The sequence below is a fragment of the Mobula birostris genome, chromosome 15 (assembly GCF_030028105.1).
Source record: "Mobula birostris isolate sMobBir1 chromosome 15, sMobBir1.hap1, whole genome shotgun sequence".
In the NCBI taxonomy this organism is placed as follows: Eukaryota; Metazoa; Chordata; class Chondrichthyes; order Myliobatiformes; family Myliobatidae; genus Mobula; species Mobula birostris.
The window spans coordinates 37,480,885-37,508,884 of NC_092384.1; the positions used below are offsets into that span (position 1 = coordinate 37,480,885).

Sequence of the window (28,000 nt, forward strand, 5' to 3'; positions counted from 1 at the left end):
ATATTCTTAAAGAAAGACAGCTATGGCCTGTTTCATATGCTAGTTACAGAGTTTTCTTGTTTGAACTAATTTGAAAGTTTAACAAAAGTATTTGTGTAATTCAAATACAATTCGCCCAAATAAAAGGCCTCAAATTGGAAGTACACCTGAGCTGTTTTCTCTCTAAACGATTTAGTAGGTAGATCACGCCTTTCACTGAGGTCGAGGTAGGGGATCTTGGGCTTAAAAAGGTTGGTGACCACCAGTCTAAGTAATTTTATCCAATTTCACCAACTCCGCTAGCACCATATTCCAGGTTTTGACTGTTAACTTGATCTATGTCTCTCAAAATCTTTTATACTTCCCACAGGTCAACCCTCATCCTCCGTTGCTCCACTGAAAACCAGCCCAAACTATCCAATCTATCTGTATGGATAAAATTCTTCAATCCAGTTAAGACCTTGATGAATCCCCTTTGCACTCCCTCCAGTGAAATCACATCCTTCCAACAGTGAAATGACCAGAGCTATTTATAATACTCCACGTGAAATCTAACTAGTGCTTGAAAAGCTGCAAGATAATATCCCAACTCATATATTCCATATCCCATGCCTTATGCTTTCTTCATCCCCCTATCAACCTGTGATGCCACTTTCAGCAAACAATGGACTTGAACCCCAATGCCTCTCTGTTTACCAATATTCATTAGTGTCCCACTATTTATTGCACATGTCCAGCCCCTATTTGGCTTTCCAAATGCATCATGCAATACCAAAGAAAACCAAGCATAATCTTATTATTAAGTGGTTCCTGCACTTTCTAAATTTGCTGTAGTCATATCATTAAATTTATATGCACACTTCCTTTTAGCATGTACTAATTAATATTTTTAAATTTATTATACAGAGAACAAAGTATTGTTCTGACACCATCAGCGATCCAAATGCTCGACAAGCTAATTTTAGTGCAAGGGCCCAAATAGGGTTGGAGGCAAAATAATTATTCATAAAACTTTGGAAAAGTGTCAGTGTTGAAGCAATAAAAAAAATGCAACGTTTTTCCATTATTGAGATTTTGAAACTGAATGTTAATAGCAAATAGTGAATAGCAATTTAAAACACAGTATCTGGTCAGCTCTGCTTTAAATGATAAGCATAGTCTTTGTGGTTTATGAATTAAAATGATCAACAACATGCCTTATGTCTTCTTTACTACCCTATCAACCAATGTTGTCAACTTCAACCTCCTGCATATTAAGTTGATGATCATCCCAATTACTGAACCATAAGGCAGAAGCGTATTATTTGTTTCTGTAGTTCTAGAAAAACTCTAAAAGTAGTTATAAAAACTATGATAAGTAAACACATGATAAAACTAATGGGAAGACCACTTGGGATTGAGCTGGGTATCACCTGGTCTTCCTGACAAGAGGTCCATGTACGTCCTCAGGACAGCCATTTCACGAGAGAAGCGACAATTCAGGAGCAAACTTGAATCAATGCTTGAATCTAGGCTCAACAGCAGTGGCAAGGCTTGAATGCCATCACCTCCTGCAAGGTGAAACCAAGCAACAAGGTTTTGCTCCCAGATGAGCTCAAAGCCTTTTATGCTCGCTTTGACCATCAAAACATGGAGACACATTCAAAAACCCCCCACAGTCCCTGATAACCCTGTGATTTCAGTCTCTGAGGCTGAAGTGAGAGCATTCTTCAAAGTGGTGAAGCATCTGGCCCAAAAACAGTACCTGGCTGAGAGATAAGCCTGATTTATACTTCTGCGTTAACTCGACGCTATAACCTACGCAAGTGACTTACGCGCATTGTGAGCATTTATACTTGTGCGTTGGTGTGTCTGCGTCGCTCTGCAATTCGCGCACGTCACACATGCCCGTGCAAGGCTTCATGGTCATAGTAGTCTTTCTCAGGGTAAACAAGAAGCGAGCGTCTTTTCTCATAAAAGCAAAACGTGTCCTCCATAATTTCAGAGGTCTGTAAAGCTTTATGGAAAGCATTGCAGCCAGAGTTCCTTCCCTGCCCCTCAGTCGCCCAATGGGAAGCTATTGCAGCGTAGGATGAAATATGATGCTACCAATCACAGCTGTTGTGGTCTGCGTTGCCACAACACGCGGTTACATTTTGGGAGAGGTGCACGTCGCAGCAACGCAGGCTCTGGCATAGGGATCCGCGTCGGCTTTGCGTAGGGTTTGCAGCGACGCAATACTTACGGCGTCACGTTGACGCAGAAGTATAAATCAGGCTTTGCAGACCTGTGCTGATCAACTGGCTGGAGTGTTCACTGATATCTTTAACCTCTCGCTTCAGCACCTGCTTCAAACAGGCTTCAATTATACTAGTGTCCAAGAAGAACGTGGTAACATGCCTCAGTAACTACCATCCAGTAGCACTTACACTCTCTGTGATAAAGTGCTTTGAGAGGTTGGTGATGAAACATATCAACTCCTGCCTGAAAAACAACTTGGAACCACTCTAATTTGCCTACTGTCACAACAGGTCAACAGCAGATGCCAGTTCATTGACTCTTCGCCCAACCCTGGAGCATCTGGATAGTGAAGATACATGTATCACAATGCACTTCATTGACTACAGCTCAGCATTCAATACTATTATCCCCTCAAAACTAATCAATAAGCTCCAAGACCTACGCCTAAATTCCCCGGTGTAACTGGATCTTCAATTTCCTTATCTGTAGTCTCCAGTAACTTTGGATTTACAACAACATTTCTTCCACAATCTCCGTCAGCACAGGTGCACCACAAAGCTGTGTGCTTAACCCCCTGCTCTGCTTGCTTTATGCTTATGACTGTCAGGTTAAGCACAGCTCCAATAACATATTTAAGTTTGCTGATGACACCACTATCGTTGGCAGAATTGAAGGTGGTGATGAATCAGCACATAGGAGGGAGATTGAAAATCTGGCTGAGTGTGTAACAACATCAAACTCTTGCTCAATATTAGCAAGATCAAGAGCTGATTATTTCAGCAGAAGGAAACTGAAGGTTTATAATCCAATCCTCATCAGGGTATTGGAGGTAGAGATGGTCAGCAACTTTAAATTCCTCAGTGTTATCATTTCAGAGGTTCTGCCCTCAGTCCAGCATGCAAGTGCCATTACAAAGAAAGCACAGCAGTGCCTCTACTCCCTTAGAAGTTTGAGAAGATTTGGCATGGCATCTAAAACCTTGACAAACCTTTATAGAAATGTGGTGAAGAGTATATTGACTGAATGCATCGTGGCCTGGTATGGGAACACCAATGCTCTTGAACGGAAAAGCTTATAAAAAGTAGTGTTTACAGCCCAGTCCATCGCAGGCAAAGCCCTCCTGACTAGTGAGCACATCTACATGGAGCATTGTCACAGGAAAGCAGCATCCATCTTTGAGGACCTCCACCACCCAGGTCATGCTCTCTTCTCGCTACTGCCATGAAGAAGGAGTTACAGGAGCCTCAAGACCCACACCAGCAGGTTCAGGAATGGTTATTACCCTTCAACCATCAGGCTCTTGAACAGAGGGGATAACTCCTCTCAACTTCACTTACCCCAACGCTGAACTGTTCCCACAATCTATTGTTGCACGGTCAAGGATTCTTCATCTCATGTTCTCAATATTTATTATTATTTTATTTTTGTTGCTTGGTATTTACTGTGAACGCTGCAAGAAAATGAATCACAGTGTTGTATTTGGTGACACATATATACACTTTGATAATAAATTTACTTTAAACTTTGACTTTGCTAAGTCATCTTCATTAATATCCACGGGATTGTGTTCAAATTGTGAATGATATCCCATTGACTCTTATTAAATACAATAGCCAGACACAAGGAAAATTTTGTACATATGCCAATAAGCCACAATCTGCAATCACTCTCATGTGCATGTATCCTTAGATACCCCCCTCCAACGTGCCACCGGATGTAGTGGTTTTGAGAGTCCTATACGCTCTGGACCACGTAGCACCAGGGCAAAAGCGAAAAAGGAAACCTTGCACTGACATCATTGTGAGCCCTCCTCCAGCAGATAAATCAGTTTTCCTCCATTTTGAGCATCACTTGGAAGAACCGCTGAAAGCAGAACATACTTTGAGTGAGAAACTATTGTGTATACAAGCAAATGTACCACAACCGATTGAGTTGGCAAAATCCTTGGACTTAACAGCCAGAACTGGATATGGAACATCTAGGGAAGGACTGGACACAATGACCCCTACCAGTACCAATTTAACTGTTCATAATAGATTTACGAAATAAACAGCTTCTAGAGAAATTGTCCCAAGTACACACTATCCCTCGTGCTAAATCTAGCAGCTCAGAACTAGAAATTCACTTCGATTTGTGGACTGTCAGAAATGTGTCCTTTGCAGTTTTGTTTCCAACCTTTCAATTTAATTGATTTTTCTGATTCAGAGGAAAATTTCAGTTTCATAAGTAACCCATTTGAATTCACAACTTGGAACAGATCTGGCAACTCTCCAGAAATGGCTCAAGAGCTTCTGTTCATGCCAAGTTTGCAACGTCCTCAAACTTTGCTAGGTGATGCTACACAGCAGATACCTAATTGGATCCTACAGCCTGCAAGTTTTAATGATCTAGTAAGTACAAAGACTTCCAGACTTTCTACCATATAACTTACCCAAAGGTAAGTCGATAAAAATGTATAGCTTTTCTCGCCATCTCTCACCTAACAGATAGATCTGCAATGTGCAAGCAGAAAGCGGTAGCTAAACTGTCTATTCAATTGGTTTTGAAGTATTGTGGCTAACTCAAACAAAAATAGAGTCAAAAACTAACTGACTTCAGTACTCCCCAACCCAAATACCAAATTACACATTTAAACCACACCACATCCTGATTAAATAAGTTACAATACATTCAGATTACATTTGCAGTCAATGCATATACTTGTTATTAAAACGCCAGTGGTTTTCTATGGAATACGGTCTAGTTCATTAACTTCAAAATTACACAAAGTACTGTACCTCATAGTGACAGCCAATATTTAATCTGTAGTCGATTCTAGCTTTAATTTGAAGTGCTACCTATCAGTTTAGATGTCCTTTAGAGGAGGGGTGGGTAGATATAAATGGAAGTCAAACATTTTAAATTACCATGAAGACAGATAGGGTTGCCTTAGAAACTGTTCAAGATGATTAACATTTTCCAGCCAGTACAAACTGTACTATGAACAGGAAGGCAGAGATCAGCAAGAAAACAGAAGTTGCTTTGCAGAGAATTACAGAAAGGTTATAGGATGGGAAGAGGCCTTTCAGCCCATTAAGACTAGGCTGGTTGTATACAAGAGCAATCCTGCCAGTACTATTCTCCTCCTTCCCCCGCATCCTCCATATTTTTCTTTCAAGTGCTTCCATTGTTCTCAGAATGAAGCAATGATCTCACGAGGAAAGGATGAGCAGTTGTGGCCCACTGTTGCGATAATTTCTTACGTGTTGTTACCTCCTCCTTCTACCACTTACTGAGATCTCAGCTTTCAACCAATCCTGCTCGCTTGAGCATCCCTCACTTTTATCTTGCATGAAGAGATAATGCAGCTTCTAGAACCCTAAACTTTGCTGAAAGCGCAATATTTCTAATGAAAACTGATATGAGGATAGTTGCAGATATCAGTTTGTTGTCACTCACAGTTATCGTAAATTCCAAGGAAGATTTTTTATTAGTATACTTCCCTCTCAGCAAGGAGTTCATAACAAAGATTCATGAGTTAGAAAACATAGAAAACTTAGAAAACTTACAGCACAATACAGGCCCTTTGGCCCACGATGCTGTGCCGAACATGTCCTTACTTTAGAAATTACCTAGGGTTACCCACAGCCCTATATTTTTCTAAGCTCCTATCCAGGAATCTCTTAAAAGACCCTATCGTGTCCGCATCCACCACCATCGCCAGCACCCTACTCCATGCACTCACCGCTCTCTGCGTAAAAAAACTTACCCCTGACATCTCCTCTGTACCTTCTTCCAAGCACCTTAAAACTATGCCCTCTCATGTTACCCATTTCAGCCCTGGGAAAAAGCATCTGACTATCCACACGATCAATGCCTCTCATCATCTTATACACCTCTATCAGGTCACCTCTCATCCTCCGCCGCTCCAAGGAAAAAAGGCCGAGTTCACTCAACCTATTCTCATAAGGCAAACTCCACAATCCAGGCAACATCCTTGCAAGTCTCCTCTGCACCCTTTCTGTAGTTTCCACATCCTTCTTGCAGTGAGGTGATCAGAACTGAGCACAGTACTCCAAGTGGGGTCTGACCAGGGTCCTATAAAGCTGTAACATTACCTCTCAGCTCTTAAACTCAATCCCACAGTTGTTGAAGGCCAATGCACCGTATGCCTTTTTAACTACACAATCAATCTCACAGCTGCTTTGAGTGTCCTATGGACTCGGACCCCAAGATCCCGCTGGTCCTCCACAGTGCCAAGAGTCTTGCCACTAATGCTATATTCTGTCATCATATTTGACCTACCGAAATGAGCTACCTCACACTTACCTAGGTTAAACTCCATCTGCCACTTCTCAGCCCAGTTTTGCATCCTATCGATGTCCCACTGTAACCTCTGACAGCCCTCCACACTATCCACAACACCCCCAACCTTTGTGTCATCAGCAAATTTACTAACCCATCCCTCCACTTCCTCATCCAGATCACATAAAAATCACAAAGAGAAGGGGTCCCAGAACAGATCCCAGATCCATGGAGTGTTACCAACCTCCATGCAGAATATGACCTGTCTACAACCACTCTTTGCCTTCTGTGAGCAAGCCAATTCTGCTGAATCCACAAAGCAATATCCCCTTGGATCCCATGCCTCCTTACTTTCTCAATAAGCCTTGCATAGAAAGTAAGACTCGCTGGTCTATAATTTCCTGGGCTATTTCTACACCCTTTCTTGAATAAAGGAACAACATCTGCAACCTGCCAATCCTCCAGAACCTCTCCCATCCCCATTCGTGATGGCAAGATCATCGCCAGAGGCTCAGCAATCTCCTCCCTCGCCTCCCACAGTAGATTGGGGTACATTTCAACTGGTCCCAGAGACTTATCCGGGACCGGTTGACATTTAAGTTGAATACAATTTAAATCAGCTAAGGCATCTTGCACTATGCTAGGTACTTTAACAACATTGTACTTTGGGAAAACATTGGATATAAAAATAAGCAGAATGCCATGACATTATTGGTACCACAAATAATATCAACTCCTGCAACAGTGAATCAATGATGAAGATTGTGAACAGAACGGCAATAATCAGTTAACACTGGCACTGAATATAAATTCCAAAGCTATAGTAAATACCATTAACACTGGATGTCTCATCCATTCACAAAGCAAGGCATTCAGGGTGCAAAGTCTGCTGCCCAGACTTGCCACCTACACTGATCCTATCCTGGCAGGATAAATCCAGTTGGTACAAGTTTGCAGAGGAACATCCTTCAGAATCTCATCGTGGTGCAGCTGGATTTCATGTTGACCCCAGTGAGAGAGGAGAAATTAACATTCTGGTAACTCGGTTCACCATGGACTGATGTCAGGGCCGCTAAACTGGCAGGTGTACGTCCGCAATGGGCTGAATGGCAGTAGTTTCCTTCGGCTACAGCCAGCTCCACTCAGGCCAGAATTAGCCCACAAATTATCTGGGTACCCTTGCAAATCCTCTGGGGTCAAATTAATTCCATGTCATTTCATTAAAAGCATGGCCTTGAAGGATTTAGAAATGGGGTTGGAAAATCTCGCTCCCCATCCCCTGTGTAACAAACTCTGCCACAGGCACACTGAGCATCCATTGTAGCTTCTACAATTACATGAAAGAAAGCTTGGTTTCGGCTTTAAGGTCATAGGCTTCCCATGAATAAATTCTATTATTAAATGGCCTCAATGATTGGATAACTTGCATTGCCCAACAGTCACAAATTGTCAATATGCTGGTAAGTCAAGGGAATATTCTTGGCAACTACAAACACAAAAGATAGCCTATCACATGCCTCCCCGTACCCCTTTGCAGCCACTGCTCCAATTTAAGTAAATTCATTTCAGTCTTAAATGGTTTGTACAAAAGTAATTAGCCCCCAGGATGAAGGGGTTTTTTGTTCTTTTTTCACAAGGGGCTACATGCAAAATTAAAATAGGATTCTCAGAGGATATCGTTGGATCTCAGTGCTGGTCCCTTAAGTTCCCAATACAAAACAGCCAATGCAGTGGAATTGCTTGAGCAGGGGTGACTGAAGAACTACTTTTAATGATGGTCTATAACGTCAAACATAAAAGACAAAGGCAGACACACCTAGTGTGAAGAACCTGCAAAGAAAAACGAAGTGATCCCTGCCATTGATAGTTCCCTAGTTCAAAGATAATGGCTGCAGACATCCCACCCGGCAAAAGCTCATTTCAGGGAGGTAGCACCATCAATTTGCGGGAGACTCCGGAACTTCCAGGAGAGGTGGGATGTTTGCAATAGAGTAGCTCCTTAGCAGCTAGCCAGCTAGTTTAAATAACGTTAGCTATGTTAATGAACAACTGACACCTGTTAAACTCACCTCAACATGTCTTTTACATTTTAACCCACCATGGGCAATAGAAAAGTCACTGTTGCAAACAGTGTAGCGAGCAACACTTTTTGACACCTATTAGGCAGGGATACACTTTAGGGTAGTCTGGGGTGACGTACGTTTTATATTTTCTTTTTTTGGAACACTCTCCCATGGCGTGCTCTCGCTCGCTCTCTCTCTCTCGTGGTCGCTCTCCCTTGCTTTCTCTCTCACTCTCTCGCTCGTACACTCTCACTTGCTTTCTCTCTCGCTCACGCGCTCTCGCTTGCTTTCTCTCTCGCTTGCTTGCTCTCGCTCTCTCTTGTTCTTTCTCTTTTGCTTTCTCTCTCGCGCTCTCTTGCTCGCTCTCAAAAAATTTGATTTCCGTGATATTGTATATAATTTGCGGGCATCAGGGAGCTACTATTAATATGCGGGAGACTCCTGGAATTTCCGGGAGAGGTGGGATGTCTGTGGCTGCTGTGTGAGGTGCTGTTATCAGAAGTCGTGCATGCAAGGCATAGAAGCAACTGGCTGAAGTGTTGTTTGGCCAGGGCTGAGGGCACACATTGTTGGGCAGCAGCTCCAGTGGGCACTCTGTTCAGCAAGCACACTGTAAGTGTTGATTAGAATCTAATGGCTGAACCTTTGGTGAGTAGCTTACCCAGATTTACCTTTTCTGGTTCTTATTCCAGTACCATTTTGTGTTTGTCCAATACAGTGGATGTTGCAGAGCCACTGGCAAATAAACTGCTTTTTTTAAAGTTTAAAATTAATAATTTTGTCCTGACACTTGAAGCTCTGATGAAAGATGTCAATGTTAGAGTCAATCAATATCCAGGTATGGTTGGACGATTCGGGCAGTGCATGCCATTTTTCATTTCACCTTGTACTAACTAATGAGATTAGTTCCTATGGTTACAGGGAGTTGTTTCTGTTCCCCAGCAACCACACATTCAGGCCTTTTGGCCCTTTCAATAGTGATTGAACTGAGAATAACCATAAAGAACACATCATGGAAACCTCCACAGTAATGAGCATGGTTCAACGATTGCCACAGTGATGGGAGAGGAAACTATTCAAGAAAGGGTAAAAAAAAGAAAATATAAACTACTTCATTCTGGAGTCAAAGTGAAACAAGTACACCATCAATACATTCAGAGCTGTCAAGAATCTAGGCACACATAAAGTGTTTTGCTCCATTTTCTAAAAAGGAAGCTAATAAAGTGAGAGACAATGAATACGCACTCATTAACAGCATAAAATAATGAAGCACTATAAGCTGGGAAATCAGTCAAATATCCCAATGCAACTCGAACTGTAGAAGCTCATCACAGTCTGTATTATAAGAGCTGCCGTTCCACAGGAATGTGCAAAGTAAAACACTGGCTCCCTTGCCAAATTACAGACCCCAAGTTCTGATTTTATTCATCACACGCCCAGAAAAATAAGTTCTCAATCATGTCTAATTGTTTTTGTGCTGAAAGCTCTGCCTTTCCTTCCATTTCCCCAAAGGGGATCGCCCTCCGTTTGTACGTGATGTTCAATTGTACATCATCGCTCCCTACCTTAATCCCCCTAATTTGTCCGAAATGCCAGACTGCCTTTCTGACATCCGGTAAATGTACAGCAAAAATGTCTCTGTGGTTCCCAACATAGACTCCATTCCCTTTCCAACAGTCCATGCTTTTTTCCTGGCACCTATCTCCAGCTCAGCCAGTTACTCGTCTTCCCACAGACAGCCAAGAAACAAAGAAAGCCATGGAACCTATTCAAAGAATAAACATCACCCCCCCCCACCACCACCACATGCAAAAAAAACCCACAAAACTGCGCAAACAACAAAAAATATTATCGAGAAACACAGAATATTAAAAAAAAATCAAAAGAGCCCAGGCATATTCCGTTCAGTTCAGCCCAAATAGCAACAACAAAAAAAAGGAGCAGCCAGAAACACATCATAACATGAACTATAGATTCCAATCCACAAACCACATCTATTAAACCTTGCCCAGGACCCAAGGCTCATCCTCCAAAAGCACCAAGGGAGAGAGAGAAAGCAGATTTTTATCTCAAATACTTAAATGTTCATAATTCTTGGCAAATGTCTTCATGGACTCACCCAACCCTACCTTTGCAATCTAGGACAGCCTTGCAACCCTTAAACATATCCAAACCTCCTTCAACTCTGACCCAAGCTTCTTGGCCCATAATGTCAACTGTTTATTCTCCCCCATAAATGCTGCCTGACCTGTTGAGTTCCTCCAGCATTTTGTGTGAGTTGCTCTCATGTTGTTTGCTTCCTTCCATTTCATTCAATACAGTCAGATTGGGAAGGATGTCCAAGCTCCTCTTCGAACATCTGGAGTTTCTTTTGGGGAAAATGGCACAGCCCAGTTTCCAACTAAATCTCAAAATGGCTCCAACATGTTTCACTGCCTCCCTTCTCCCACAAGGGAAACATGCTGCTGAACTTGGTAGCTACAACAATCAGTGATAGGTTTAACATTAATAGTAAAGTTCCACTTTGAAGGAAGGTGCCTCGCAACTAACTTCCACTCACTATTGTAAATGAAGCATCAATTACAAGTATGGCATTATGTAATATCCAGTACTACCATCTCTCTGCTTTGCTACCTCTATACTATCTTCTCGCAGCCTTGGATCAAGCACAACATCCTTGATTTATTAATCCATGCCAGGATGCCTCCAGGTCTTGCTGCATGTACACTTGTACTGCTTTATATCTCAGAAGATGCAGATCAAAGTGAACATTCTGCATTCATCAGCAATCGTCCCCATTTCTGACCTAACAACGGGAAGGTGGTCAATGATGGAGCAACAAAAAATAGTTTTTGGAAAAAGTCTGTGCCAATAGTGTCTAAAATAGGATGAATGACTTCAACAACCATAACTATTTTCTTTTGGGCTAATTATGACTCCAAATGGTTAATAGTTTTCTTCCTAAATTCCCACTGATGCTGCATTTTGTCAAAAGTTGCCTTGATGTCAAGAGCAGTTGAATGTATTAACTCTTTAAACAAAAGACAAGTTTAGTCAAGGGGACTAACGCAGTCTGAAGTTTGGATTTCTTTGTGAAATCCAAGTACCAATAAACAGATTATTGGCATAAAAGTCAATGACTCCTCCTTCATTTCTGACAGTTAAAAGCAAACCATTAGATGACAAGTAGCCAGATTTAGTCTTAAGAGCAATTTTTCATGTGCTCATGTAGACAGTGTTATAACTGTATTGGACCAACTGAGTACAGATATAGCTAGTTCTAGCATGCAGGTCTACAACACTACCAACAAAATCTCATCATCTTGGTTAATAGGTACTTTTCAGTTGGGAGGAATTCAATGGGTTCTACCAAATGTAAAGCTTCTGTTTAACAAAATCGTCAAGAAAAATAGAAATTTACACCTCTCTCTACTGTTCCAAAATTAACAAACTAATAGTAAATGGCTGCAGTTTCTCATTTTGGATCTTACCTTACAACTCATAGGGAGACACGTTTTCAGAATGTGTGCATAGGACCAAACCGTTCAGCAAGTATATATGACCAAGATTCCTGAACTCTTCTTCTAATTTCCCAGCTTCTGGATTTCTTTTTAATCATCTATTTTCCATGTTTCAAAATTAAGGCCTGCAGATTCCATCTTGCAGTCTCATGACTATCTGGATGTTAAGGGTGAGAACTATAATTTAGGTTTGAAAACACTCTCTCTTTATGCTATTAAACAACGGGTTACTAGTGATTTCCACTTGGTCTTTGTCCTACACCCATCCCTGCAGAATATCCCTCCACTTTGAAACTTTGATGAAAACATGAGTATTTGCCATATGGAAAGAACCAAATAATATTATTTTATCAACTTTACAGATGGCTAGATTCGTAACAAGCAATGCAGCGCACTTGAGAAATTCAGAAATTACTTGAAAATATTAAATGCAAAGCAAAATTATATCACAAGACCTGGCCAAAAGGTGCCACCTCAGCGTTGCAGGACTGCTTCGAAAGCACGGACTGGAGCATACTCAGGGAGGCCACTACCTATGATCATCGCGTCAACATTAATGAATATATGGGATCCGTGACTGGCAACGTAGGAAAATGCACTGAGGACATTACCGTGATTAAACACTACAATGCCATGACATAGCAGAAACCGTGGCTGACTGCAAAAGTTCGTGCACAGTTAGGGATCAGGACGCTGCCATCAGATCAGGGGGCAGGACGGCTCTGAAGTCAGCAAGAGCCGCAGTCTCCCAAGCCATCAGGAAGACAAAGCATGAGTATGTACAGAAAATCCAGACACCTTTGTGATGCCAAGGACACACAAGGTATACACCCCATAACCAATTACAACAACAGCAACAACTCCCTTCCTGATAGGCTGAATGCCTTCTGCACACGATTTGACGTAATGAGTGATGTGACATCGAGGAACCCCCTGAAGAACTGGCACCCTGTCTAGCCACAGCTGAGTTGAGGAGGATCCTAGTCAAGGTAAACCCACACATACCTGCAAGGCCAGACACCATACCTAGTCAGGTGTTGAGAGACAGCGCAGCCCAGCTAACAGAGGTCTAATGGATATCTTTAATATCTCTCTGTAACAGCCCACTGTCCCTGCAGGCTTCAAGGCATACAACCATTATTCTGGTGCCAAGGAGAGCTGGCCTAAACTATTACTGCCCAATGGTAGTAACTTCAACAATCATAAAGTGCTTTGAACGGCTGGCAATGGATTGTATAAAATACCGCCTTCTAGCTACTTTGCACCCTTTCTAGTTTGCCTACCGCTTATACCGGTCCACCAACGATGCCACAGCCCCAGCCCTGCACTCCATCCTGTCCCACCTAGAAAACAATGCCTCACACACCAGGATGATGTTCAGCTTGACATTTAACACGATCATCCCTCACAGCCTGATGGGTAAACTGTCCTCGTTGAGACTCAACACCCCGCTCTGTAACTGGATCTTGGACTTCTTGATGGAAAGACACCAGTAGGTCCAATTTGGCAGTGATATCTCAAGCTCCACTACGCAGAGCACAGCTCAAACTGGATCATCATTCGCTAATGATACAACAGTGACTGGCCTCATCAGCATCAATGATGAGTCGGCATACAGAGAGGAGGCTTGTCAAATGGTTGAGAACAACAGCCTGAGTCTCAGTGTGGACAAGACAAGAGAGAGAATTGTGGACTTCAGGAAGGCACAGGTCAACCACTCTCCATTGCACATCAATGGCTCTGTTGTGGAGAGAATGAAGAAAACAAAATTCCTTGGTGTGCATAACAGACGTCTAACCTGGATACACAACAGCTCCTCACTAGTCAAAAAGCTACAGCACAGTCTACATGTTCTGAGGAGACTGAGGTGTGCAAGGCTCCCGGCCGCCACTCTAACAGCCTTCTATAGGAGCACCATCAAGAATGTCCTGTCTGGCTGCATCATTGTGTGGTACTGAATCTGTGAGGCATCAGACTGCAAGACCCTGAGGAGGACTGAAAAAACCAGCGAGAAGATCACCGGGGTCTCTCTCCCCCCCATTTGTGACATTGACCAGAAGTGTGGCAGATGAAGAGCCCATAGCATTGCTGAGGATCTCTACCACCCACCCCACAATCTCTTTGACCTACTACCAACAGGAAGGAAGCACAGGAGCATCAGGACTAGGACTGCCAGTCTGGGTATCAGCTTCTTCCCACGGGCTGTGAGACTAATGAATACCCTGCTACCACCAAGGTCTCGTCACTAGGACTGCTAGCTATTTACTGTACCGTTTACCTGTGCTGCGCACTACGTGCATTTTGAATTATAGTTTATTTAATTATTTATGGTAATATTTTCATTTATGTGCTCTGTGATAGCTGTTTTGTAGGTGCACCAGAGGAATGTTGTTTCGTTTGCTTGTACGATGACAATGGAGGATGTCTTAGGATGATGAACTTGAACTCGAAAATATAATTTAACTAAATTAAACATAACTGTTCTTTTCTGAAAAAGGAGAAAATTGAAATCTCTCTTCTTGTTTCTGCATATTAATTAACAGATTTAAATGTTCAAATGATTTCAGAACGTGAAGACATTGTGAATGTGTCGCAATAGCGAGATTATCACGGTATTGCAAGTATTCCTTTTCACAATTTATTGCTTAGGCAAAAAGGTAGAGCCTGTCCTTCTGAAGACATCATGTCAAATCAGAGATTAATTGTCTTTTTAATTAACTACACTATGAAAGTGATGAGCCGTGAGGTAGGTGTATGGAGTCAGATCACAGGATAGCTGAGATTTTACGGCATGGTGGACCGAAGCAAGAGGCTCCCCTCTCCACCCCTCCGAAGAAATTTACCTCACTTTTAAGTATTAAACTAGGGAGTCCCTTCAAGTTCAAGGATATTTTGGTACTCTATCACAGGCAGTAGCCTCTCCACCATTGAGGCTATTTTCAAAGGCAGTGCCTTAAGAAGGTGACATACCATCATTAAAGATCCTCACCACCTGTGACACATCCTCTTCTCATTACTAGCAGCAGGGAGGAGGTAAAGAAACCCACACTCAATATTTTAGGAATAGCTTCTTTCCCCACCCGCACTATTCCTCTTTTGCATTATTTATTCTTTATTGCAACCTATAGTAATTTGCTACGCCTGCACTATACTGCTGCCTCTGGAGCAATAAATCTCACGACTAATGTCAATGACAATAAGCCCAATTCTGATTCAGGTTCAATGATCATTGTGACAATTCTCCTGTCTTGCAGTCCAAAATATTTATATTCCTTACAGGATACTGAGACAGAGATTCAGGTGATTGGCTTTGGGATATTATTGTTACATGTACCAAGATACAGTGAAAAGCTCCCCTCACCCGTATTTTCTCCATATCCCAAATGTCTGCATTCACCCATCTTCCCACCACCTTAACAGTATAGAATTCCTCTTATCCTTACCTATATCACTGAGCCTTTGCATCTAACACATCATTCTCCGCAACTTCCGCCATCTCCGAAGGGATCCTAACACAAAACATACCTTTACCTCCCCTCCCCACCCCTCTCCTTTCCATGAATCCCTTGTCCATTCATCCCATCTCACTAAATCTCCCTCCCGACACGTCCCTGCAAACAGCCAAAGTGCTACTCCTGCCCCTACACCTCCTCCTTCACCTCCAATAAGGCTCCAAACAGTCCGTCCAAATGAGGCAACGCTTCACCTGCGAATCTGCTGGGGTCGTCTATTGTATCTGGTACACCCTATGCGGCCTCCTCTACATTGCTGATACCCATCTTAAATTGTGGGGCCGTTTCTTCCAGCACCTCCACGCCACTCGTCAAAAGCCTAACTTCCTCGTGGCCAAATATTTTGATACCGATTCTCATTCTGACATGTCAGTCTATGGTCTCCTCTTGTGCCACGATGAAGCCACCCTCGGGGTGGAAGGCCTTATATTCTGTCTGGGTAGCCTCCAACCTGACGGCATGAATATTGATTAATTATGTTGGCTGCTTTACTGAGAGATCGAGAAGTACAGACAGAGTCCAGAGAGGGGAGGTTGGTTTCCATGCTATGCTAAGCTGTGCCCGATAGTCTCCACGGTTTCTTGCGGTCGCAAGCAGAGCAGGCGCTATACCAAGCCGAGATGCATCCAGATTGGATGCTTTCTATGGTGCATCAATAAAACTTAGTGAGGGCAATGAGGACATGCCAAATTTCTTTAGCCACCTGAGGAAGTACAGGCGCTGGTGAGCTTTCTGGTCTGTGACATCAACATGTTTGGACCAGGACAAGCTGATGGTGACGTTCACACCAAGGAACTTAAAGCTCGCAACGCCTATTATGTATCCCCATTATTGATCCAGTATTTTTAGCCAACTAGCTCTGTTTCAGTATTTTGAGTAGAAATACACTATTCAATTAAGTATGCTCACTTGATAGTTAACATCAAAAAAGCTGCGCTTACGTCGACCTATTTTCTACCACTTACAAAGTTCCTCAGCAAATTAACAATCTTAAGCCAAGTGACCTCCTTGACTAATTGAACCCTGAAGACATTGTGCACATTTACAGACTAGTGAAACAAACTTTAGAAGCTTTGTACTTCCCTGTATCCCACATGTATAAGTATGTAGTTTCGTGGCTGTTACTGGAGCAATCACTTAAAGTAGGTGGCAAGGAAAGAGAAACAATAACGAAATTGTGTAAAAAAGCAGAAACAGTGTAGACTATCAGGGTTCAAGGAAAGAACGGAACTGGCACTTCTTTAATATGAATATTAAAACTTGACAATCTAATACATTAAACAAAGGGATCTTTGTTTAATACAAAGGGATCTGGGAATACAGGACCATAATTCGTTGAAATGGCATCAAAGGTTGATAGGGTTATATAGAAAGTTTTTGGCACATTGACCTTCATAAGTCAAAGTATTGAGTACAGAAGATGGGATGTTATGTTGAAGTTGTAAAAGATGTTGGTGAGGGCTAATTTGGAGTACTGTGTTCAGGTTTGGTCACCTGCCTACAGAAAGGATGTAAATGAGGTTATGAGAGCACAGGGGAAATTTACAAGGATGTTGCCATGTCTGGAGGACCTGCGTTATAAGGAAAGATTGAAAAGGTTAGGAATGTGTTCTTTAGCACGTAGAAGATTGACAGCAGATTTGATAGAGGTATACAAAATGATGAGGAGTATAGTTGGGTTAAATGCAAACAGGTTTTTTTCCAGGGGTTGGGTGGGACTACAACCATGGGTTAAGGGTGAAAGGTGAAAAGTTTAAGGGTAACATGAGGGGGAACTTCTTCACCTAAAGGGTCGTGAGAGTGTTGAATAAACTGCTAGCGCAAGTGGTCCATGCGAGCTTGATTTCAATGTTCAAACAAAGTTTGGATAGGTACATGGATAGTAGAGATATGGAGGGCTATGGTCCCAGTGCAGGTCATTGGGAGTAGGCAGTTTAAATAGCTTTTGGCATGGACTAGATGGCTGTTTCTGTGCTGTACTTCTCTATGACTATTAGACACAAGTTTCAATTAGACCGACAACATTGTTGAACCTGCCACTTCTAGGCTCAACTTATGCCTTTGCAGCTCACTCCGTCATTGTCATGTTGTCAGCATTTGTTTTCTAAATTTTATTTGACGGGAAAAAATAAACCAATGATAGCAATTGTAAGGGAAAACTAGTTGTTGAATGATTATGTTGGCAAACCATTGACAGTTGGACACTTTCAAAGTCCAACTGCCCCAGCCTAATTTCTTGTTAATGCAGGTATGTGAAACTCTTAATGGCTGAATGCAACAGGCAACTTCAGCACTAAAACGGAAATAAACCACATTTAAGCTCAAAAACGGAGAAAAGTCTATGTTTCTAAATTCATGTTAATTATTACAAGAAGCATAACCAAATATAACATTTTAAACAATATGGCCAATGAAACCACATTTCAGAACCAGGGGACGATGTGCAGTCGAAACCACGCATATTAATGAAAGCAGAGAGATTTCAACTTCTGGCCCTGATAAGCTGCGGCACTTACATCTGCTGAGAAATACACCTGTAATCTAATGGATATGGTATTCTTGAGTCAATGTGTAAAACGAATTGTCAGAATTTGGCATCACGAGCATTCTGTGAGACACTGTGAAGTGCATCTCTCCTCTCAGCTTCCTACTGTGGACACATTCAAAGCAGATGTTGTAAGCCTCAAAATATTACTGTTAGATTCATTACCTATTTATTTCTTAGGTCAGTCTAACCTCATGAATGTTGCCTGGCTTCAGTCAAGGTTGACACGACAGTGCATTCCAGTTAATTGGGACATATCAGGACCAGTACGTTTGAGCCCAATCAGCTCAAGTTTCATGGAAATAATTAAAAAGATATAAAAATGACAAACTACCATTTAACTGAATAATAAATTATGTATTTAAATGAAATACAGAATAAACTAGAACACTGCCAATTCTACTACAGTACTATCAAGCTGTGTATTGGTTCCAGTAGTTGTTGACGGAGGAATATATCCAGTGTACGCTGCCGTGTTCTTTTGATTGATTGTAGATGAACAAAATCCGTACAGACACCGAGTACAGATAGAGAACTACCTTCAAACAGTGCTTTCAATGATTGCATCACCCAAATCTTTATTTTAACATTCAAGATGATTCTCAATACCTTCAAATTCTTTGTAATTCCAAACTTGAGGAAGTGAAATTTTCACTCCTGGCCATTTCTGGCATCTCAAACCCTGAATGCTTGAAACTGCAGTGAGCAGAACATTTCTGAATTGTCTTGCTTTTTATTACTTGCCAACTCCTGCCTCAAGTAAGCGGCATATTGTCCCAAATAAACAAAAGGAATTCCAGCTATTTTCTCGATTTGTTTTTGTTAAGAGTTGCACCAAGTAAGAGGCTGTCCCAATGAACCAAAATCCACTTTACGGTGTGTTTCTTGTTCAATGCTATAACAAGAAGGGAGACATATTAACTATAACATTAAACACTCGAACCAAAAGTATGAATAAATACCATACACATCGGAGCAGAATCAGGCCATTTGGTCCATCAAGTCTGCTCTCTCACTCCATTATGGATTATTTATTATCCCCCTCAACTCCATTCTCCTCCCTTCTCCCCATAATCTTTGATACCCTATCAACTTCCGCTTCAAATATACCCAGTGGCTTGGCATCCACAGCAGCCCATGGCAATGACTTCCACAGATTCACCACCCTTCAGCTACAAAAAAGTCCTCATCTCTGTTCTAATGGACGACCATGAGTTCTGAGTGTGCGTCCTCTGGTCTAGACTCCACTACTATAGGAAACATTCTCTATTCCAGACCTTCAATCTTCAGTAGGTTTTAACGAGAGTCATAGAATCATGGAAAAGTACAGCGCAAAAACAGGCCCAACCGCCCTTCTAGTCAACACTGAAACCATTTAAACTGCCTACTCCTATCGACCCGCACTAAGGCCTTATCCCTCCATACACCCACCATCCATGTACCTATCCAAACTCTGCTTAAACGTTGAATTCGAGCTCACAGGCACCACTTGCGCTGGCAGTTCGTTCCACACTCTCACGACCCTTTGAGTGAGGAAGTTCCCCCTCATGTTCCCCTTTTCAACTTTCACCCTTAACCCATGACCTCTGGATATAGTCCCGCCCAACCTCAGTGGAAAAAGCATCCTTGCATTTACCTTATCTATACCCCTCATAATTCTGTATGCCTCTGTCAAATCTCTTCTCAATCTTCTACGTTCTAAGGAATACAATCCTAACCTATTCAATCTTTCCTTATAACTCAGGTCCTTCAGACCCGGCAACATGCTTGTAGATTTTCTCTGTACTTTATTAACCTTGTCTACATCTTTCCTGTAGGTAGGTAGCCAAAACTGCACACAACACTGCAAATTAGGCCTCACCAATGTCTTACATAACTTCAACTTAACATCCCATCTCCTGTATTCAATACTTTGACCTATGAATGCCAATGTGCCAAAAGCTTTCTTTGTGACCCTATCTACCTATGATGCCACATTCAATGAATAATGAACCTGTATACCCAGATCCCTTTGTTCTTCTGCACTTGTCAGAGGCCTACCATTCATTGTGTAAGATCTACCCTGGTTGATCCTACCAATGTGCAACACCTCACACTTGTCTATATTAAATTCCATCTGCCATTTTTCAGCCCATTTTTCCCAGCAGATGCAGATCCCTATTCAAACCATGATCAAGTCGTCACTTTTTATTGTCATTTCGACCATAACTGCTGGTACAGTACACAGTAAAAACAAAACAACGTTTTTCAGCACCATGGTGCTACATGGACAATACAAAAACGACACTGAACTACGTAAAACAACACAAAACTACACAAGCAACACACATCAAAGTTGCTGGTGAACGCAGCAGGCCAGGCAGCAGAGGTACAGTCGACGTTTCGGGCTGAAACCCTTCGTCAGGACTAACTGAAGGAACAGCTACTAAGAGATTTGAAAGTGGGAGGGAGAGGGGGAGATCCAAAATGATAGGAGAAGACAGGAGGGGGAGGGATGGAGCCAAGAGCTGGACGGGTGATCGGTAAAAGGGATATGAGAGGATCACGGGACAGGAGGCCCAGGGAGAAGGAAAAGGGGGGGGGGGGACCCAGAGGATGGGCAAGGGGTATAGACAGAGGGACAGAGGGAGAAAAAGGAGAGAGAGTGGCCACATTTTAATTCCACATCCCATTCCCATTCTGACCTGTCAATCCATGGCCTCCTCTACTGTAAAGATGAAGCCACACTCAGGTTGGAGGAACAACACCTTATATTCCGTCTGGGTAGCCTCCAACCTGATGGCATGAACACTGACTTCTCTAACTTCCGCTAATGCCCCACCTCCCCCTCGTACCCCATCTGTTATTTATTTATATATACACATTCTTTCTCTCTCTCTCTGTCTCCTTTTTCTCCCTCTGTCCCTCTGACTATACCCCTTGCCCATCCTCTGGGTTTTTCCCCCCCCTCCCCCTTTTCCTTCTCCCTGGGCCTCCTGTCCCGTGATCCTCTCATATCCCTTTTGCCAATCACCTGTCCAGCTCTTGGCTCCATCCCTCCCCCTCCTCTCATTTTGGATCTCCCTCTCCCCCTCCCACTTTCAAATCTCTTACTAGCTCTTCCTTCAGTTAGTCCTGACGAAGGGTTTCGGCCTGAAATGTCGACTGTACCTCTTCCTAGAGATGCTGCCTGATCTGCTTTGTTCACCAGCAAATTTGATGTGTGTTGCTTGAATTTCCAGCATCTGCAGAATTCCTCGTGTTTACAAAACTACACTGGACTACAAACCTACCCAGGACTGCATAAAGTGCAAAAAACAGTGCAGGCGTTACAATAGATAATGAACGAGACAATGTGCACAGTAGAGGGCAGTAGGTTGGTGTCAGTCCAGGCTCTGGGTATTGAGGAGTCTGATGGCTTGGGAGAAGAAACTGTTACATAGTCTGGTCGTGAGAGCCCGAATACTTCGTTGCCTTTTGCCAGATGGCAGGATTGAGAAGAGTTTGTATGAGGGGTGCGTGGGGTCCTTCATAACGCTGTTTGCTTTGCGGATGCAGCATGTGGTGTAAATGTCTTTAATGGTGGGAAAAGAGACCCCGATGATCTTCTCAGCTGACCTCACTATCCGCTGCAGGGTCTTGTAATCCGAGACGATGCAATTTCCAAACCAGGCTGTGATGCAGCTGCTCAGGATGCTCTCAATACAACCTCTGTAGAATGTGGTGAGGATGGGGGGTGGGAGATGGGCTTTTCTCAGCCTTCGCAGAAAGTAGAGACGCTGCTGGGCTTTCTTTGCTATGGAGCTGGTGTTGAGGGACCAGGTGAGATTCTCCGCCAGGTGAACACCAAGAAATTTGGTGCTCTTAACGATCTCTACGGAGGAGTCGTCGATGTTCAGTGGAGAGTGGTCGCTCCATGTCCTCCTGAAGTCAACAACCATCTCTTTTGTTTTGTTCACATTCAGAGACAGGTTGTTGGCTCTGCACCAGTCCGTTAGCTGCTGCACCTCCTCTTTGTATGCTGACTCATTATTCTTGCTGATGAGACCCACCACGGTTGCATCATCAGCGAACTTGATGATGTGGTTCGAGCTGTGTGTTGCAGCACAGTCGTGGGTCAGCAGAGTGAACAGCAGTGGACTGAGCACACACAGCCCTGGGGGGGCCCCATGCTCAGTGTGATGGTGTGATGGTGATAGCCTTCCTCACTGTGAAATACATGCCCAATCTTGGTGTCATCTTCAAATTTGCTGATCCAGTTAAGCACATTATCATCCAATCATTGATAAAAGATAAGATAAAACTGTACTTATCCTGAAGGAAATTATTGTTGCTAAGTTGCTCAGTCAGAAATACAAAATGTAGGCATATCAATGACGAACAAAAACGGACCCAGCACCAATCCCTCTGGCACTCCACTAGTCACAAGCCTCCACTCAGAGAAGCAACCCTCTACTACCACTCTCCGGCCAATGTCTAATCCAATTTACTACCTTATCTTCAATGCCAAGCAACTGAACCTCCCATGCGGGACCTTGTCAAATGCCTTGCTGAAGTCCATGTAGACAACATCCGCTGCCCTGTCTTCATCCACTTTCTTGGTAACTTCCTTGAAAAACTCTATAAGATAGGTTAGACATGACAATAGCACAAAGCCATGCTGACCAGCCTTAACCAGTCCATGTCTATCCAAATGCTGGTCTCTTACAAATATATCCGGTCCCTTAGGATATGTTCCAATAACTTCCCCACCACTGATGTCAGGCCTATAGTTTCCTGGTTTATTTTTAGAGCCTGTCTTCAACAGCAGAACAACGTTGGCTATCCTTCAATCCCCGATACTTCACCTGTCACTAAGTGATTTAAATATCTCTGCAAGGGCCCCAGTAATTTCTGCACTTAACTATCACAGGGTCCGAAGGAATACCTTGTCAGACCCTGGGGATTTATCCACCATTATTTGCCTCAGGACTGCAAACACCTCCTCCTCCGTAATCTGTACAGGGTCCATGAAGTCGAACCACTTTTCCTCCTGCGTAAATACAGATGCAAAAAAAATCATTTAAGATCTCCCCAATCTCTTTTGATCCTCCAGAGGACCCATTTTGTCCCTTGAAATCATTTTGCTCTTGACATATCTGTGGAATCCCTTAGAATTCTTCACCCTGTGTGCTAAGGCAATCTCCTGTGTTCTTTTAGCCCTCCTGATTTCTTTCTAAAGTGTTCTCTTGCATTTCTTGTACTCCAGAATCAGGAAGAGACCCTTTCTCATCTCCCCGGTGGTTCTACAAGTTCATTGCCCGATGTCAGAATTGTCAGAAGTTATAAGGCCACCGATACAAAAGAGCAATTAGTTTGATAACCATTTCGGTCAAGTCAATGGACTATTGATACAGAGAGCAATCAGTTTGATAACTATTCCGGTCAAGTCAATGGACTATCAATACAAAAGTACAATCAATTTGTTAGACACTCCAGCCACCTTAAATGAAGAAAAGAATGTCCTACCTGGTTTGCTGGAGCCACAACTTAATTACAAAGATAAGAACATCCGTCAAATTTGTGCTTTAATTAAGAAAGAAATGTTCTGTCTAATTTCCATCAGGTACTGCTTTTGTCAAAATCAACAGGTATGAAAAGCCCAGAGACATCTATGTAAGTCTGGGCGAACTTTAATCATCTTGCTCCAAAGAAGGCAGCTGTGGGACATTATTCAAACACACTGCAGTCACAGACATAGTCAGTACTTAATTCATTGTTTACAGGGATCTGAGAATCCCCTATTCCCTTAAACTTTATCACAGAAGCACCTCATTTGTTCCTACCTACCATGCACCTCTTATTTTTTTTCTTAACTAGGGCATCAATATCTCTTGAAAACCAAGGTTTCCTACCATTGTTATCTTTACCTTTTATTCTGACAAGCTTATACAGTACAAGCTTTGTACTTTCAAAATTTCACTTTCAAAGACCTCCCACTTTCCGAGTACATCTTTACCAGAAAATAGCCAGTCCCAATCCACTCTCACCAGATTCTTTCTGATAAAATCAAAACTGGCCTTTCTTAGAATCTCAACCCACAGACCAGACCCATTTCTTTGCATATTTACTTTGACACTGATAGCATTGTGGTCCACAAACTGTTTCCCTACACAAACTTCTGTCACCTGCCCTGTCTCATTTGCGAATAGCAGACCAAGTTTTGCACACTTTCTTCTTGGGACTTCTACATAATGACCAAGGAAACTTTCCTGAACACATTTGACAAACCCTATCCCATCTAGTCCTTTTACAGTATGGGAGTCCCAGTCAATATGTGGAAAGTTAAAATCTCCTACTATAACAACCTTGTATTTCTTGCAACATTCTATGATCTCATAGAAACATAGAAAACTTACAGCACAATACAGGCCCTTCAGCCCACAAAGTTGTGCCGAACATGTCCCTACCATAGAAATTACTAGACTTCCCCATAGCCCTCTGTTTTTCTAAGCTCCATGTACCTATCCAAAAGTCTCTTAAAAGACCCTATTGTATCCGCCTCCACCACCGTTGCTGACAGCCCATTCCACGCACTCACCACTCTCTGAGTAAAAAAAAACTTACCCCTGACATCACCTCTGTGCCTACCCCTCAGCACCTTAAATCTGTGTCCTCTTGTGGCAACCATTTCAGCCCTGGGAAAAAGCCTCTGACTATCCACATTATCAATGTCTCTCATCATCTTATACACCTCTATCAGGTCACCTCTCATCCTCCATTACTCTAAGGAGAAAAGGTCGAGTTCACTCAACCTGTTTTCATAAGGCATACTCCCCAATCCACGCAACATCCTTGTAAATCTCCTCTGCACCCTTTCTATGGCTTCCACATGCTTCCTGTAGTGAGGCGACCAGACTGAGCACAGTACTCCAAGTGGAGTCTGACTAGGGTCCCATATAGCTGCAACATTACCTCTCGGCTCCTAAATTCAATTTCACGATTAATGAAGGCCAATACACCATATGCCTTCTTAACCACAGTGTCAACCTGTGCAGCTGCTTTGAACGTCCTATGGACTTGGACCTCAAGATCCAGCTGATCCTCCACACTGCCAAGAGTCTTACCATTAATACTATATTCTGCCATCATATTTGACTTGCCAAAATGAACCACTTCACACTTATCAGGGTTGAACTCCATCTGCCACTTCTCAGCCCAGTTTTGCATCCTATCAATGTCCCGCTGTAACCTCTGACAGCCCTCTACACTATCCACAACACCTCCAACCTTTGTGTCATCAGCAAACTTACTAACTCATCCCTCCACTTCCTCATCCAGGTCATTTATAAAAATCACAAAGAATACAGGTCCCAGAACAGATCCCTGAGGCACACCACTGGTCACCGACCTTCATGCAGAATATGATCCGTCTATAACCACTCTTTGCCTTCTGTGGGCAAGCCAGCTCTGGATCCACAAAGCAATGCCCCCTTGGATCCCATGCCTCCTTACTTTCTCAATAAGCCTTGCACGGGGTACCTTATCAAATGCCTTACTGAAATCCATATACACTACATCTACTGCTCTTCCTTCATCAATGTGTTTAGTCACATCCTCAAAAAATTCAATCAGACTTGTAAGGCACGACCTGCCCTTGACAAAGCCATGCTGACTATTCCTAATCATATTATACCTTTCCAAATGTTTCTAAATCCTGCCTCTCAGGATCTTCTCCATCAACTTACCAACCATTGACGTTAGACTCACTGGTCTATAATTTCCTGGGCTATCTCCACTTCCCTTTCCTGAATAAGAGAACAACATCCGCAACCCTCCAATCCTCCGGAACCTCTCCCGTCCTCATTGATGATTCAAAGATCATTGCCGATTCAAAGATCATCGCCAGAGGCACAGCAATCTCCTCCCTCGCGTCCCACAGTAGCCTGGGGTACATCCCGTCTGGTCCCGGTGACTTATCCAACTTGACGCTTTCCAAAAGCTCCAGCACATCCTCTTTCTTAATATCTACACACTCAAGCTTTTCAGTCCGTTGCAAGTCAGCACTACAATCACCAAGATCTTTTTCCATAGTGAATACTGAAATATTTATTAAGTATCCCTTCTTCTTCCTCCGGTTCCATACACACTTTCCCACTGTCACAGTTGATAGGCCCTATTCTTTCACGTCTTATCCTCTTGCTCTTCACATACTTGTAGAATGCCTTGGGGTTTTCCTTAATCCTACCCGTCAAGGCCTTCTCATGGCCCCTTCCGGCTCTCCTAATCTCTTTACAAATTTGTTCATCTTATTCCCTTGGATGTGTAACATAGCCCCATTACCGTAGTCATACCTTTTTATTACTCATTTCCACCCATAACACCTCACAAGACAAGTTCTCCAATCTGTTCTGACTAAGCACTGCCGTGACAATTTCCCTGGCTAGTAATGTCACCCTTCCTCCTTTAATCCTTCCAGTTCTATCATGTCTCAATCAACGGTACCCCAGAATATTGAGCTTCCATCTTGCCCCTCCTGCAACCAAGTCTCATTAATGGCTACAATAGCATAGTCTAAAGTGTTGGTCCATGTCCTAAGCTCATCTGCCTTTCCTGGGATACTTCTTGCATTGAAATATATGCAGCTCAGTGTACTAGTTGAACCATGCTCAATCTTTTGATTCCTGACTCGGTCTGAGGTCTTAAAAATATGTCTCCACAACCTCTCCACTAACTGTTCTGACACTCTGGTTCTCATCCTCCTGCATGAGATCCCCACTCTTTTTTCTAAACTCCGGTGAGCACTGGCACATCCTTTCATTCCCAGGATCATTCTCACAAACCTCCTCTGCACCCTCTGCAATATCAGCACATCCTTTCTGAGACAGAGTTCCCAAAACTGTTCACCAAGTGAGGTCTGACCAATGCATCATAAATCCTCAGTTTTAAAAAAAATACAGGCTGAGAAATTGAGGCCCAACATGTATTTGGTGAAGTAATTGTAGCAGTTCCTCATGTAATCTCTATGGGCCAACTCTGCAGCTGTTTGTTTGCAAGTACATTCCTAGTTATTTCAAAAGCTTATTAACATTAAGCAACAATTTGAAAATTATGAAATGTATTTGGGCATAAAAAGTAGTATGAAATTGAACTTGCATGCAGTCAAAAAGGAAGTTCACATTGTCTTGGTCTCAGCATTCTAATGTGTGCAATACTCTAAATTATACATTAAGGCCAAAGGGAGAACTCAGTTGACCTCAGTAACTTAACTTTTCCTGTTGTGGAATACCCCCAGCAAGATAACACAGATAACCCCTTGATCACTGGCTTGGCAAGAGAGGATCTCCAAGCAATCATAAGGAAATTCAGCTCATAACTTCCTGTATTGGATAGGCGGCAGCATTAAGCACCCAACATGGTGGAGATTTTTATCTGTGGTGAGCCAGGCCCAGTTTAAGCAAGGCAATCTGCAGCTGTTTGCAGATTAGAATATGAAACACCCACAGGAACAGAGAAAAAATTGTTTTTTTTAAATTGAGTACTGTAAATGATGCCAGGATAAGCTCACTTAACAGACCTGCACAATACACTCCACACCATAAACTTCTGTTCAGCAGTAACACATTATAAAATTGGGAAAAATCACACAGTAGTCTGCAACCACAAAGGCAGCACAGCACCATCTCCACTCTCAAAGAGGCTTAAAGAGATCTGGTATGTAGAAGACTCTGACAAACATTTACAGATTTACAGTGGAAAGCACTCTGGTTGGTTATATAAGGCCTGGTGTGGAAACGCCAATGGACAAGTACACAAGACGGTATAGACAATGGTGGACTCAGCCAATTCCATTATCGCTCTTCCCACCACTGAGGACACTTACAGGAGGCAATGTCTCAAGAAGGCAGCATCATTAGG

The 28,000-nt window shown here is 42.7% G+C and overlaps 1 protein-coding gene across 5 annotated transcripts in view; it reads right to left on the minus strand.

Moving 5' to 3' along the window:
* The window catches only part of adcy7 (adenylate cyclase 7), a 160,049-nt gene that overhangs the window by 108,493 nt on the left and 23,556 nt on the right, over window positions 1-28,000 (minus strand). The window contains exons 1-3 of one of the 5 annotated variants that reach the window (XM_072279595.1): window positions 4,977-5,049; window positions 3,994-4,062; window positions 3,537-3,649 (exon numbers count right to left, since the gene is read on the minus strand). The exons of 2 other annotated variants lie outside the window; for them this stretch is intronic. The gene's annotated coding sequence lies outside the window, so the exon portion shown is untranslated. Of the gene's footprint in view, window positions 1-3,536; window positions 3,650-3,993; window positions 4,063-4,976; window positions 5,050-28,000 lie in introns of those variants that run through there. 2 more of the 5 variants (XM_072279596.1, XM_072279598.1) reach the window with 2 other exon arrangements.